Below are 13,837 nucleotides of genomic sequence, written 5' to 3'. Positions count from 1 at the left end.
GCACAACTTTCTGGCCCAACAATGTGTCCCAGGCTTTCTTGTCCCTTCTCTCCCTTGGTTTTCAATCACAGGACTGGCTTAGTTTTCAACAACAGGTTCAAGGGGATCTTCTATAGATTTCTGGTGCTTTCTCCTATGATTTCTTTTTTTTTTTGCAGGAGGGGAAGTACATGTAAGTAGATAGATGTATGCTTTATTTTCCCTCATTTCTTACACAGAAAGTAGAGTATATATACTCTTTTACCCTTTGTTTTTTTATTGAACAATATAACATGGCAATGATGTCATATCAGCTTACAACAAGCTTTGATGACTCTGCATGTCATCCAGAATTCTGGTATCTGTCCCACTATTCTAGCCTCCTCAGCTTCTGTGGCCTCCATCTCCCTGGCTCAACAAGATGGCTCTGCTCTGCTTGGGTGCCCACCTCAGGCACAGGAGGAGGTTTGGAGAGTACCTCCAGGCTGAACAAAACACGATCATGGAGCTCATCTCATCCATTTCTCTTTTTGAGAGGTCACACTCCTGGGCTGCATAGTACCCAGTGTCTTCAAACAACTGTTTCAGACATTGTGTCCAGGTTTCCAGTTGTTTGGGGTGGGGGATCCAAGTCTATGTCCAGTTAATCCATCATGGGGAATATGCCCGGGAAGGAACTTTGCATACAGAACAGAATGACTTCATTTTGCCCAACCAAATGGGGTTCTTTCTTCCAAAACATTCTTTTTGAATATATCCAGAATGGTGGAAACAAATTTCTAAAAACGTGCACATATTCTCTGACAACTTTAATATAAGTTATTGCCTTTAAACCAGTGTTAGCTCATACTTTTCCTTACTTGCCTTGTCCTTCCTGATCTGAATTTAACTTCCCAGCATTCATGGGCCATATCCTCACTTCCTGATGCCTGTCCGATTTTACTGCCCTATTTATTCTCATTTCTCTTTTATCTCTGTCCTCTGCCCTGCTTAGCTTCTGAGGTTTCCTTTTCAGATTATGGGTTTTCCATACAAAGAAAACCCTTATATAGCATTTTTAAAATGTCTTGCATTTGTTAACACATTTCAACCTCACAACAGGCTCATGGGACAGATAACAGCTGTTGCCCTCTATTTATACTTGAAGAAACTGAGGCACAGGGAGGTTGGTAATTTGCCTGAAATCACACAACCTGAAACTAGCAGAGCTGACATTCAAACCTGGGTAATTTCTCTCCAGAACTCATAATCTCAACCCTCTCTACACTGTCTCTCAGCCCCATATGTACAGAGCTAGGCCCTGGGCTTTGGAGTGAAGTGCTTTTAAATCTTAGTTTTGTTGTTTAGCAGTTATGTGGCCTTGGGCAAATAACTCAGGCTCACTCAGGCAGCTTTAAATTCTGCATTTATAAATTAGAGATGATAATAGCATCTAACTTGAGTATTGTAAAGAGGTTTAAATTATATTATATAATATACATTTTATATATGTATAATTATAGCATTACACAATCATCTATATCTATACCTATTATTGGCAAAGTGCTTGCCAACAGTATACTCTTAATAAAGTGTAGTTATTATTATCACAAAGTCTCAAATTAAATCTGACTCTTACTTAGTGGTTCTGTAATCAGTCCTCCCAATCCCTAAACATACCCAAAACCCTTGATTTAGTTTTGCTATATTTCATGCCAGCATCTATGTCATTGTCTGGCACAGAATGAGCACTCCATAAATGTGTGGCAAATATATTAATGAACAGACGGATAAGTGAGTTTAGGGGCTGGTCATATGGTAAGACTATGGAGCACTTTCTCATGGTTGACATCCTTGGGTGTCTGGCTGAGGGCCTGCAGGTGGGTGAACCTCACCATCTCTGAGGACAGGTGGTGTGGGAGAGTGAGACCTCATTGTCTTTCACAAGGGCTCACTCAAGCTCTTGTTTACCGTGTTGGCTTTGGTGTCCTCCAAACAGTGGCCACACAGGAGTCTCAACCAGTGTTTGGTGTTGGTTTTCTCCCAAAGGGACACAAATATGGTGGACCTGGTTTGCTAGCCTCAGTTCTAGACAGTCTTCAAAGTCACAGCTGTTTTTATTCCAAGAACTTTCTGGGTCCCTATCATGGTACTTGGAGGCCACTTCTCAAATATACATTTGGCTACTTCTTGCTATTCATTGCACTTTGAGTCACTGGATGTAGGAGTTGACACAGCTGGTTTAGAACACTGTTCTACCACCACCGGCTGTGTGAACTTGGGTGAATTGCTTCAGCGCTCTGAGCCTCTGACCCCACATCTATAATACGGGGCTTGTAAAGATTAAGTGATGTGTGTGTGAAATGCTTAGCACAATGCCTGGCTGTATTAGTAGGGGTTCTCCAGAGAAATAGTGCCAATAGGATGTATATAAATATACAGAAAGAGATTTATTATGAGGGATTGAATCACGTAATTTAGAGGCTGAGAAGCGCCATGATCTGCCATCAGCAAGCAGGAGGCCCGGGTCAGTCGGTGGTGTAGTTCGGTAGAAACCCAAAGTCCGCAGAACCATGGAGCTGATGTGTGAGGGTAGGAATCCCAGGTCAAGCAGAGACCAAATCCACCCCCTCTCACCTTTTTATTCTATTCAGGCCCTCAACAGGTTGGACAATGCCTACTCACATTGGTCATTCTACCAATTCAAATGTGATTCTCTTCTAGAAACACCCTCATGGACAAACACCCTCTTCTAGAAACAGTGTTTTACCAGCTATCTGGGCATCCCTCAGCCCAGTCAACTTGACACATAAAATTAACCATCACATTGGCCATCAGTGATGTTGAAGATCATGTGTCTTATGCTCATTCCTTTAAGCAGAGTAAGATTGTTGTCTCCTAGCAAAGAGTGCTGCCTAAGATGAACTGTCCTGTCCCTCTAGTCCTTACCAGAATAGAAAAGTCCCTACCACTGACAGGTTGTGCCTTGGTAGAGCCAAGTGACCTACTTTTACTACCCTGCATGTCTGAATTTCTCGCCACCACTCCTCAAATTGTGGAACCTCCCCACCACTCTCCTCATCAGCAAGTTACATCATGACAGGATTTAAGACCTGCTGAGTCTTTGCTCTCTGGCAATTGTGGATATGGAAGGTTCTGGGGTGTAGGATCCCTAGACACAAAGAGATGTGTTCACCATATCCCCACGTCTCCAGCAAGAGGGTGTCCACTTTCTCACAAGAACCATTGTAGTCATCATTTTTGTTATCACGAGTGTAATAATCAGTTCCAAATCCCCCTTGAATGCCTTAGAGCACTTTTCCTAGGAACAAGGATATTCTCTATCAAAATAAGTAGTGACTTTGCCACATACTATACATTATACATTATAGCCCTATTTAAATTTTGCCTATTGCCCTGATCACGTCCATTATGACTGTTCCCCCTCCATCCATCACAAGGAGCCAATCCGGGATTCTGCGTGGCATTGAGCTGTCACTTCATTCACCTCCTTCCATCTGCAGGTTGCACAGAGTTGATCAATCCTGTCATTCTTTCCACTATAGCCCTGCTTCCCTGCTCTTAGTCACGGAGAAGGAACTGAGCAAAATAAATCATCCTATGCAACACCCTCCCCAGGATTGCAAATGGGGCTGCTATTTAGGTCCTGGATTAATGCCAATGCCTATGGGATGTCTGAATGGCCAGGGTGTCCTGCACTAGAGCTAAGAAAAGTAAATTATGTATTTGTCATACCTATTTGAGAACAAACCCATATCTTACAGCCCATTTCTTTTGACTTGACAGAGATATATGGTGTTACTGAGGGCAGGGGCCATGCCAAAGTTGAGCTTTGAAAAATGTTTTTTCTCTCTCCCTCTTTCCCTCCTTTCATCTCTTCCTTCTTTTAGTTATCTGAGTTCAAAGATCATCTCACAAATATCTTAACATTTGAATATTAAAACCCAGCTGGTTCTCTGGAATGAGAAGCCCACAGTTAGGCTGGGTCTACCAGGCAGAGGTTGCTTTTTCCTTATTTTTTTTTTTTTAATATTTATTTTTGAGAGGGGGGTGGGGAGAGAGAGAGAGAGAGAGAGAGAGAGATAACGTGAGTAGGAGAGGGGCAGAGAATGGGGGAGACACAGAATCCAAAGCAGGCTCCCGCCTCTGAGCTGTCAGCACAGAGCCCAATGTGGGGCTTGAACTCACAAACTGCGAGATCATGACCTGAGCCAAGGTCAGACGTTCAACCGACTGAGCCACTCAGGTGCCCCAGGCAGAGGTTGTTTTAAATCATGGCAGAAGCCAGGCACTCTTGCTGTTGGTGGCTTTTATCAGACATACTTAAATGCATGTATAAATGCTATGAGCTTTTTGAAAGTCTTTTTATTGTTATGCTTTTGAAATTATTTGGTTATGTTACTTATTTACTTTAGGATTGCTGTAATATCTGGGCAGTCTTAGTGTGTTCTCTGGAAATCAAAATCACAGTTCGTGAGTTTGAGCATCACATCAGGCTCTGTGCTGACAGCTCAGAGCCTGGAGCCTGCTTCAGGAAATTCTAACCTTAAATTGTTTTCAACTGTAATGAAAATGTTAACAAAATAAGAAAGACAAAAGATTAATAAAGTTAATTTAACAAAGTTGATATGTTACCTCTAATAGATCTTCAGATTTTTATTCATTTTGTTTTTGGAAATTCCCTACAGTTTTTAGAACCACTGCATTTTGTATCTTGTTTCACAGGGTCAAATGTGTTTATAGTTCCCTAGAAGGCCTGGGGAGACTCTTGCATTGTACCTATGGGCTTAATGGATATAACAGCCCTGCCCACGTAGAGTCCTGGCTATGTTATCATTAGCTGTGGGTCCTGGATGAGCCACCCAACATTGTTTCAATTTTCTCATCTGAAATCAAGGTACAAATACTGCAAAGAAACGATTTATGAGAGATAATATATGTTGAAGCCCTACCTAGTTCTGTGCATGCATGCATGCATCCATCCATCCATCCATCTGTCCTTCAACAAAAATTTTGAGCATCTACTACATAATGGTAATCCATTTTGGGAGACAGTATGTGTATGTGTGTGTTGGGGGGGGCATTATGCACCATAAAAAGTTTATTTAGAGTTCAAACAAGTGATTTTCTTTTAATATACACACTTTGACTTATAAATCACACAATTAATTTGTTTAAAAATTTTTTGGGCCACCTGGGTGACTCAGTTGGTTAAGCGTCTGACTTTGGCTCAGGTCATGATCTCACAGTTCGTGAGTTTGAGCATCACATCAGGCTCTGTGCTGACAGCTCAGAGCCTGGAGCCTGCTTCAGATTCCGTGTCTCCCTCCCTCTCTCTGCCCCTTCCCCTCCCCTTTCAAAATTAAATAAACATTTAAAAAGTAAAAAAAAAAAAATTTTTTTAAGTGTTATCAAGGAAGGATCCAAGTTTCAAATAAGGTTTGCCACAGCCCAAATGTTGGGATTTTGTGGACATGCGGTATTGGCTAAAGCAAACAGTTAAGCAGTAGGAGGGTTGGGTTCAATTTGAATCTCAGATAGTGAGCTTAGCAGCCTGGAGCAAATGATTTAACTTCTTTAGCCTGGAGTTTTTTCACCTGTAAAATATGTATAAGAGCAAATACTTTATTGGCCTTAGGGGGCCTTTGGGGGATTCATGAGATCATGAATATGTGTTTTATGAACTGTGAAGAGCAAAGCATAGTTGTAAGAAAATTTGATTATGAAAGTGATGACCAGGGCTGTTATGAGAGGGAAGCAAAAGAGGTGTCAAATTATAAAGTATGTTATAAAATCCAGAGACCAAGTTAAGAAACAATGATGAATAGACACAGAGGGAAGGTTGGAAGATATATTTTAGGAAATAAAGAGTGATCGAGATGCACATTCCTCCATTTCAATAAACATAAAGACTGGCCTGTACATAAGAACACAAAATCAGGACACCATTCTTCATGACCTAACAGCCTTCCTATAATCTCCTAAAGTAAATATTTAGATCCCAGATTCAGTAATGCCATAGGGTTGTTCCTCCCTACAAGAACGTGGGCCACGATCCATGGAGACTAGAGAGAGGCTTGCACTTTCTCCTCTTTTGGAAACTTGTTGGTTATGCTGATCTGTTTGCAGAATTGTTCTGTTCATGTAGATACCTAACTGTAATCTCAGTCCCATTTGCCTGTGCCCACAGAGGGAGGTGATGACTTCCCACTATCCCACTCTGCAAAGGCTCCTTTCTGGGTTTATTGGATTAGTGATATTTTATATCACAGACAAGGTCAAAGAGCCACATGCATTTAAATCAACACCTTGGCAGGACTGGTGCCCAAACCTTGATCTCAGTTCACTGCTCATACTGAGCACCCACTAGCTCAATGTAAGAGCCGAGAGGAGAGACGTGGTTTCTTAGAAATAGGTAAGATTTCTATCATAATGAAAAATGGGATTAATTGCACCTACTTTTCAGGATGCTTTTAAAGATTAGAAATACTGAAGTAAGAGAAATAGGTTCTGAATATATTGTGGGTGTGGTCATTATTGCCTTCTCTCTGCTTTATTATGTGTGTCCAGTTGCTAGAAATGGCCTCCTGACTCCTTTAGCACAGCAAAGTGCCCCATCTCCTGACAGGGTCTTCCCCACACTCAGCCTGGTCAGATCCAGACCCCTGGTAATCCAGACTCAGGGTGCTTGATTACTGGAGACAGACGGTGACAGGACTTATGGCTCCAGTTCATCTGTAGCCAGAATAGCATGTGCATTTACACCCGACCTTCTGGCAATGGCAGTGCCTTTCTACCCCAGACCCAGATTGGTACTAAGAGGTAGAAGGCAACATGGATTTCACGTATTCCCACCTTGCCCACACTGCAGAGATCCCTGATACTAACCAAGTCCTACATTCCTTATATAATACTTCCACGGACAGAACATCTTTTAGCCCACCCACCCACTGCTTCCAGAGGCAGACCCATCCCATTTCTGGTCAGCACTGAGTACAACCAGGGTCTTCCTTTCATTGAGTGAAAACAGCCACTCTTGAAAGTCCATCCCTTGGTCCTAATTCTGCCTTCTACAACCACGTAGAACATGGCATTCCCCTCTCCACCACAATACCACAAGTCCCTAAAAGATGGTGGCCATTTCCTCCCTAAGTTGTCTTTTTGAGGTGTGTGATGCAAAATCTCCATGTAAACCTCACAGGGCACACATATTCTCAGGTTTACTCAAACTTGCATATAACAGATACTCAATAAATATATTCTGAATGAAATGAATGGTCCCTTTGCATTCACTATTTCTAATTTTCACAACTGTTCTGGGAAGCAATGACCAGTCCCATCTTACAGATATTATTCTTTCATATAAAAGAATGATTTTTCAATCATCATTTCATGTGTGATATCAAGCCTTCTTTTAAAATTTAGACAAGGGGTGCCTGGTGGCCCAGTCATTTAAGCGTCCGACTTGGTTTCGGCTCAGGTCATGATCTCTTGGTTTGTGGATTCCAGCCCCATGTTGGGGAGCCTACTTGGGATTCTCTCTCCCTCTCTCTTTGCCCCTCCCCTGCTTGCTATTGTCTCTCTCTCAAAATCAATAAACATTTTTTTAAAATTCAGAAAAAATCAAGTGTTTTTTCCTTAAAAGTATTTTAAATATTTAAAAAATGTACTGGTATTCTTACCTACTAAATCGGGCCATTTATTGGCTGATTGCTATTAAAGAAGATTGTTCAGAGTAATGGTGTGTTGCACTGAGGGTCCCGGTTCTGGTCTAATTGGTGCAGGAGACTGGGTCCCAGCATTCTGCAGAGGGTCAGGTCCCTCACACTGGCTGGACCCCTCCTGGAAGTGGCAGAACCACAACACAAATGTTTCTCGTGCTATTTGGATGATACTCAAGTGGCTGGGCCAGCATGTCACAACCCTAGCTTCCCAGAAGGAGATGGGAAGTCTGATACTGATGGAGGACTCTAGAGTGGTGACTCATTTATGTGGGTGAGTGTATGGGACTCCTACCCAGCAACATCCAACGGGCTTCATCAGCATTTTCAAGGCACAGCACTGCTTAGTGCTCATCTCATCCTTAGATTACCTGGCACCAGTCCAGTGGGATGTTGACAAAGGGAAGAGAATGAGGGGTGGACACGTAAACACATGGTACCACGATACAAAGAGCAAGAGCACAGACTTAAGGAAGGATTAATCCCCGTCATCGGCAACAGCGTGTCTTAATCACCACTCTGTCTGGGTCACTTTGCAGATTATTCACTTTTTATTTCAAGATGCTGCCTTCGTAGGTCCCTCTGGGCTAATGTGAGACAGTGTGGAAGGGACAAAACTAAAAACATTCAAAGCAAACAGGAGATGCCTAGAAGTACCTGAGAAATCGTCATAACTCAAGTATGCCACTAGGGGGCGATCCAAGAATGAGCAAATGTCAGTCTAGCTGGCAAAGGAAAGTTCTCTTTTAAAGACCGGGTTTTTTAATATGTATTTTTCAGGTTCTTGAAGAATCTGAAAAGCAAGGTGTAGGGCAAGGTGACATTTCAAACTGTTATTTGGAAGGGGCGTATTTTGACTTGGAGAGGAAAGTAGTTCCTAAATTGTCAGGAACAATTATCAAATAAAGAGTTGTTTAGAATCACGTTATCATGACAAACAACAGAATTAGAACAACCAGTGTATATTAAAATTTTCTATCTCTGGGGTGCCTGGGAGACTCAGTCAGTTGAACATTTGACTTCGGTTCAGGTCATGATCTTGTTTTTAAGTTCAGGCCCCATGTTGGGCTCTCTCCTGACAGCTTGGACCCTGTTTCAGATTCTGTGTCTCCCCTCTCTCTGCTCCTCCCTGACTCACGTCTGTCTGTCTCTCTCTCTCTCTCAAAAATAAGTAAACATTAAAATTTTAGATCTCTTCTCCAAATATTTGAGAAACTTCCAAGTGTTGGTCATTTTAAATAGATTTTCATTAACAACATACATAATATGTAACAAGAATGTAAAGGAAATCTGAGAGCACTTCATTAACATATAAAATAAGTAGAATCATACATGATTTGTGTTATACTTGTATTGATGTTACAAGTTCTTAGGTGTGTAACATGGCTTTGCAAATAGGTTTTTTTTTAATGCACCTTCTTTCCAGATAACTCAGTATATACTACCCAGTTGCTCACAGGGATTAAATAAGAGCCTCATCAAGTATCAAACATCTCTTGCTCTGTGCTAAATTCCCTGACGTCCCCTCCCCCAACTAGGAAGGATGGTTAGTTGCTAAATTCTCAGTAGTTCATGGCACCTGGCTTTAAGTAGAAAAAGAGCATAAAGTCTAGAGGCAGACTGGTAGGATATGAATCTCAATTTTAGCTGTGTATTTTTGTCAAATTACTTCTATATGCTTCAGTTTCCCCATCTCTGAAATGGAAGAGAAAAAAAATCAATGTCTTCTTCATAGGTTTGTAGAGAGAAGTAAATGAATTAATGTATGAAAAGCATTTTGAAAAGTATCTGGCACATTGCAGGTAGTCCATAAATACTTGTTGTTTCTCTGAATGATGACCTGATACTTGCCTTACCTCAGTTTAAATTCATTTTAGGGACAAATTCATGAGGAAACTGAAGGGTCCTTGGATGTGTGTTCACTGGCTGTAAAAAGTCAATGGGGCAGTGCCAGACAGGAGACTTGAACAGTGATACCCTCTACAAAAAGGAACTCTAATTGGTGTTCAGATCCACCAGGCAAGCCTCTCTGTCTCACCTCTAGAATATGGTCAAAATCAGTGAGAAAGAAATGTTGGCATTTCAATAAAACTATAGGGTTTTGTCTCAAAAATCCCTGTCAGCGGCTTAGAAAAGTTCTATAGCTCTATCTGCAGTCATAGAATTTCTTGCTTTGTTTTTCATCTTTTCAACTGTAACCATCTAAAGAGCTTTAAAAAGCTAACTCCCTAATTTTATTCTCTAGACAGATCAATAACATTTCAAAAGGAAAGGTTTTTAAACGGCATCTAAAAGAAACACTACACAAAGGGGTTATAGAGCTTGAGTCAAGAAAAACATGATCCACAACAGACTATAAATGAAACAGAAAATGTTGAGGGAAAAAGCAGCTCACAATAAGAAGGTAATTTTTTAAAAATGTTTTTATTTATTTCTGAAAGAGAGACAGTGTGAGCAGGGGAGGGTCAGAGAGAGAGGGAGACACAGAATCGGAAGCAGGTTCCAGGATCTGACCTAGCTGTCAGCACAGAGCCCAACGCAGGGCTCATACCTACGAACCGTGAGATCATGACCTGAGACGAAGTCAGACGCCTAACCGACTGAGCCACCCAGGCATTCCAGAAGGTAACTTAAAAAATCAAAAAAAAGTTCTTACTCCAAAAAACTATACTTTCAAGCAAAAATGAGCCATTTGCAAAAATATAGACTGAAAATAAATCTGATCACAAGTGTGTTAAAGTTCAGATTCATAGACTCAAATGTGATCCTTATAGGTTTTATCCTTTTACACAGTGGGTGTTATAAGTAATTCGATTTTCAAGTCAAAAAATTTTCCAGATGACTTTCTATAACATTTTACCATTTTTAACATCTCAGGTGAATGAAAATAAAAAGAATATGGGACATAAACAGATTGAAGAACTTAATGAGGAATAAGAGGCTGATAAAAATGTAATAAAGGAATAGGATGAATTCTTCTTGATATTATGATATAGTTGGTCAACAAACACATTTTTCCTATGAGGATAAAAAAAAAGATGGTGGCATTTCCATAGGCTCTTCTAACTCTGTGTTTGCCAATCTGGCAAATATCCTGGAGTGGTTAAACGTGTCACCTTTATAGGACAATGTCCTTGTGTCTAAGATGGCTTATCCATGGAAGATATTAGTCATGCTTAAGCTCTATTAGTTCACCAAACATGGCATTTTCAACATCAGGAAACTGGATGTAGATCAAATATTAATAAATCATAGGAAAGAAACCAGGCAGGATAATCTAACTCAAAAATTTATTAAAAGGTGAGGGGAACATTCAATTAGTTCCATTTACAACGCGGCAATTTCATTTCACCGACACTTAAAGATATTCTTATAGAATATCTATATAGAGTAGTTACTGAGCTTTGCCACTGTTGGAGGTAGAGCAAGAGCCATGACTATAGTGACCTCTAAAGAAGAGGACACGTGGACATCTTGAGCAAAGTGGTGTGTCTCGTTTGTCTGCAGCTCCAAGGTGAGCACAGAATGGCACCAAGAAGGGCTTCTTGCTGAATGAATAACTGAATGATTGAATAATTGAAGAGATGGGGGAGGGCAACCTAAGCAGAGGAGGAGAACTTAGGCAATGATAGAAGCCTGAAAACACGGATACATTTGGTGCAGATTGCTGGACAGCAGGTTGTATGACTGGGGAGCAACGGAGGATAAACATTCCCACCATCTTGGATTAGGTGGTAGATCTGAGGCTAAGAAAACTAAGCGCTCTCCTCTAGGGGCCAAAGGCTAGCCAAGAGGACACATATGTGAGTGAGCTGATCAGGTCTTTCCTTTAAAACAGGCCTTGGGTAGCTGTGAGTGAGCTCAAGATCCAACTCAAAGTCTGCAATTATGGTATAAAGAAGAGAGGATGGGGGCCAGAATCAGGGTAGTGGCAGAGGAGCGAGAGAGGAGATGGGCAGCACAGACACCTACAGGACATGCTGCCTGATTGCTTATGAGATGTGGGAGAGGAAGGAGTCTTTGGGCCACAGGCTAAGTCATCACAGACATCCATTTATTTTCTCACCAAATATTTCCTGTGTAAGACCAGGGACCAGACGATGGAAGATACAGGAAAGAACAGCCTTCAGCCCCTACTTTTACAAGACTTTTTAGTCGAGTAGGAGAGACAAACACATAAATAGCAGCATGTAATACATGCTAGAAGAGAACACGTACAAGGCAGCACAAGAGTTTTATTGTGGGTTATGTTTGCGTGCAAGGAATATCCAAAACCCAGGAATCCCGAGTCATGGCATTACAGGCTCTATAAAGCTACTGGGGTTGTTCGTTCCATCATTCATTTGAAAAAATTATGTACTGAGAACATGTGTGCTGGGCACTGGTCTCGGTGTAGGGTAAGACAGACATAAATCCCTGCCTTCACGAAGTTACATTCAGAAACAAGAGAAATATGCATGAGAGTACGTGAGCTAGTGGTTAGTGCTAAGCAGACACAGTGAAGCAGGGAAGGGAGGGAAGAAGGTCCAAGCCAGGGGCTGGGGAGGATTGGCCTTTCCGAGAAGTTGTCTCCTGAGGAGACAACTTGGTGGGGCCAGTGCTGTTCCCACGGCTGCGGCTCCAGTCTCAGCCACTTGCTCTGTTTATTACATTTTCTGAGCCCTCTTCTTTCTCTCCGGCGCAAACGCTTCAGTGTTGCTTCACTGGACTGGAACTCAATGCTTCTCAAAGCTGTCTTGGCTCTTTACGGAAGATAGTGCCTTAGTCCTTTTAAAGTCTGAAGACAGGGGGCAGTGATAAATCAAGCCTAAGAGACACTTAGTGTTTTTACGTAGTTGATACACACACACACACACACACACACACACACACAAATACCACACTGAAGAGTCATCCATGCTTTCTGTCCTCAGAAAACACCAGGCTGCGCAGGAGGGGACAGTCACCCCTTGGCCTCCCTGAGGCTGAGTTTTCCCAGCCCATTCAAGCACAGACTCCCCCAGGGAGGGTGTGGCCCTGAATCCTGCACTTCCTACAGGCAGAGCTGTCTCAAGGCTCCATGGAGGGTTCAGTTGCTCAGTCATACCAGACAGTGAGGAAGCACAGCTTGTGCCCACGCAGTGGCGAGCCCGGAGATGCATGAGGCCATGCTCTGCCTGGAGGATGAGGGGACTCTCCCTGGCTGCCTGCTCTCCACCCTGCTGCCTCTCCTGCTGCAAGCAGACAGAGATTTCTAAACACAACCAGCCCTGTGCCCTCCCTCCTCACCCACTCGGCTCTAGACTCTTTTCTCTTGGCTTCTGTGAGGCCACATTTTCCTTGTTTTCCTCTGACTTCACTGGCTGCTTCTTCCCAGCTTCTGGGCTGCCTCCTTCTCCTCCTCCACAAACCCAACCTCTAAATGCTGGTGGGCCAGGATTCTGTCCTCAGCCCCCCTCTCACAACTCATCCTCCCCGTTCTCTCCCCTGGTGATGTTATCTCACTCTGTGGATTTAAATGCCACATGCTGATTCAAGATCCTTCTACTGAGCTTCACAAGCAACAACTGCAATGCATATCTGACATCTCCACTGCTGTGGCCATTCTTTCAAACCTGACACGACCAACACAAAATGTCTTGGTTTTTATTCCCCTGATCCCAAACCTAATCCTTTCCCCAATTTCTTTCCATCTCAGCAAGCAGTGGATGCTTGGGCCCCAAACCTGAGTGTCATTCTTTTTCTTCTTTTTTTTTTTTTTTAATGTTTATTTTGAGAGAGAAAGTCTGTGTGTGTGTGTGTGTGTGTGTGTGTGTGTGTGTGTGCGCGCGCGCGCACGCGCGCATGCAGGTGAGGGGTCCAGAGAGAAAGGGAGAGACAGAATCCCAAGCAGGCTCCCCAAGCAGCACAGAGCCTGACATGGGTCTTGAACCCACAAACTGAGACCCTGACCTGAGCCAAAATCAAGAGTCAGGTGCTGAACCCAAGGACCCAGCCAGGTGCCCCTCTTTTTCTTTTTTTTAAATTGAAGTATAACTGACGTATTAGTCTCAGGTACACAGCATAGTAATTATGCATTTGTATTTATTGTGAAATGATCACAAGTCTAGTTAGTATGTGTCACCATATATAGTTACAACAAAATGTTTTTCCTATGA

This window comes from Hyaena hyaena, unplaced genomic scaffold, assembly GCF_003009895.1.
Source record: "Hyaena hyaena isolate Hyena2069 unplaced genomic scaffold, ASM300989v1 scaffold_491, whole genome shotgun sequence".
Taxonomy (NCBI): domain Eukaryota; kingdom Metazoa; phylum Chordata; class Mammalia; order Carnivora; family Hyaenidae; genus Hyaena; species Hyaena hyaena.
Note: the sequence above shows the minus strand (reverse complement) of the source record.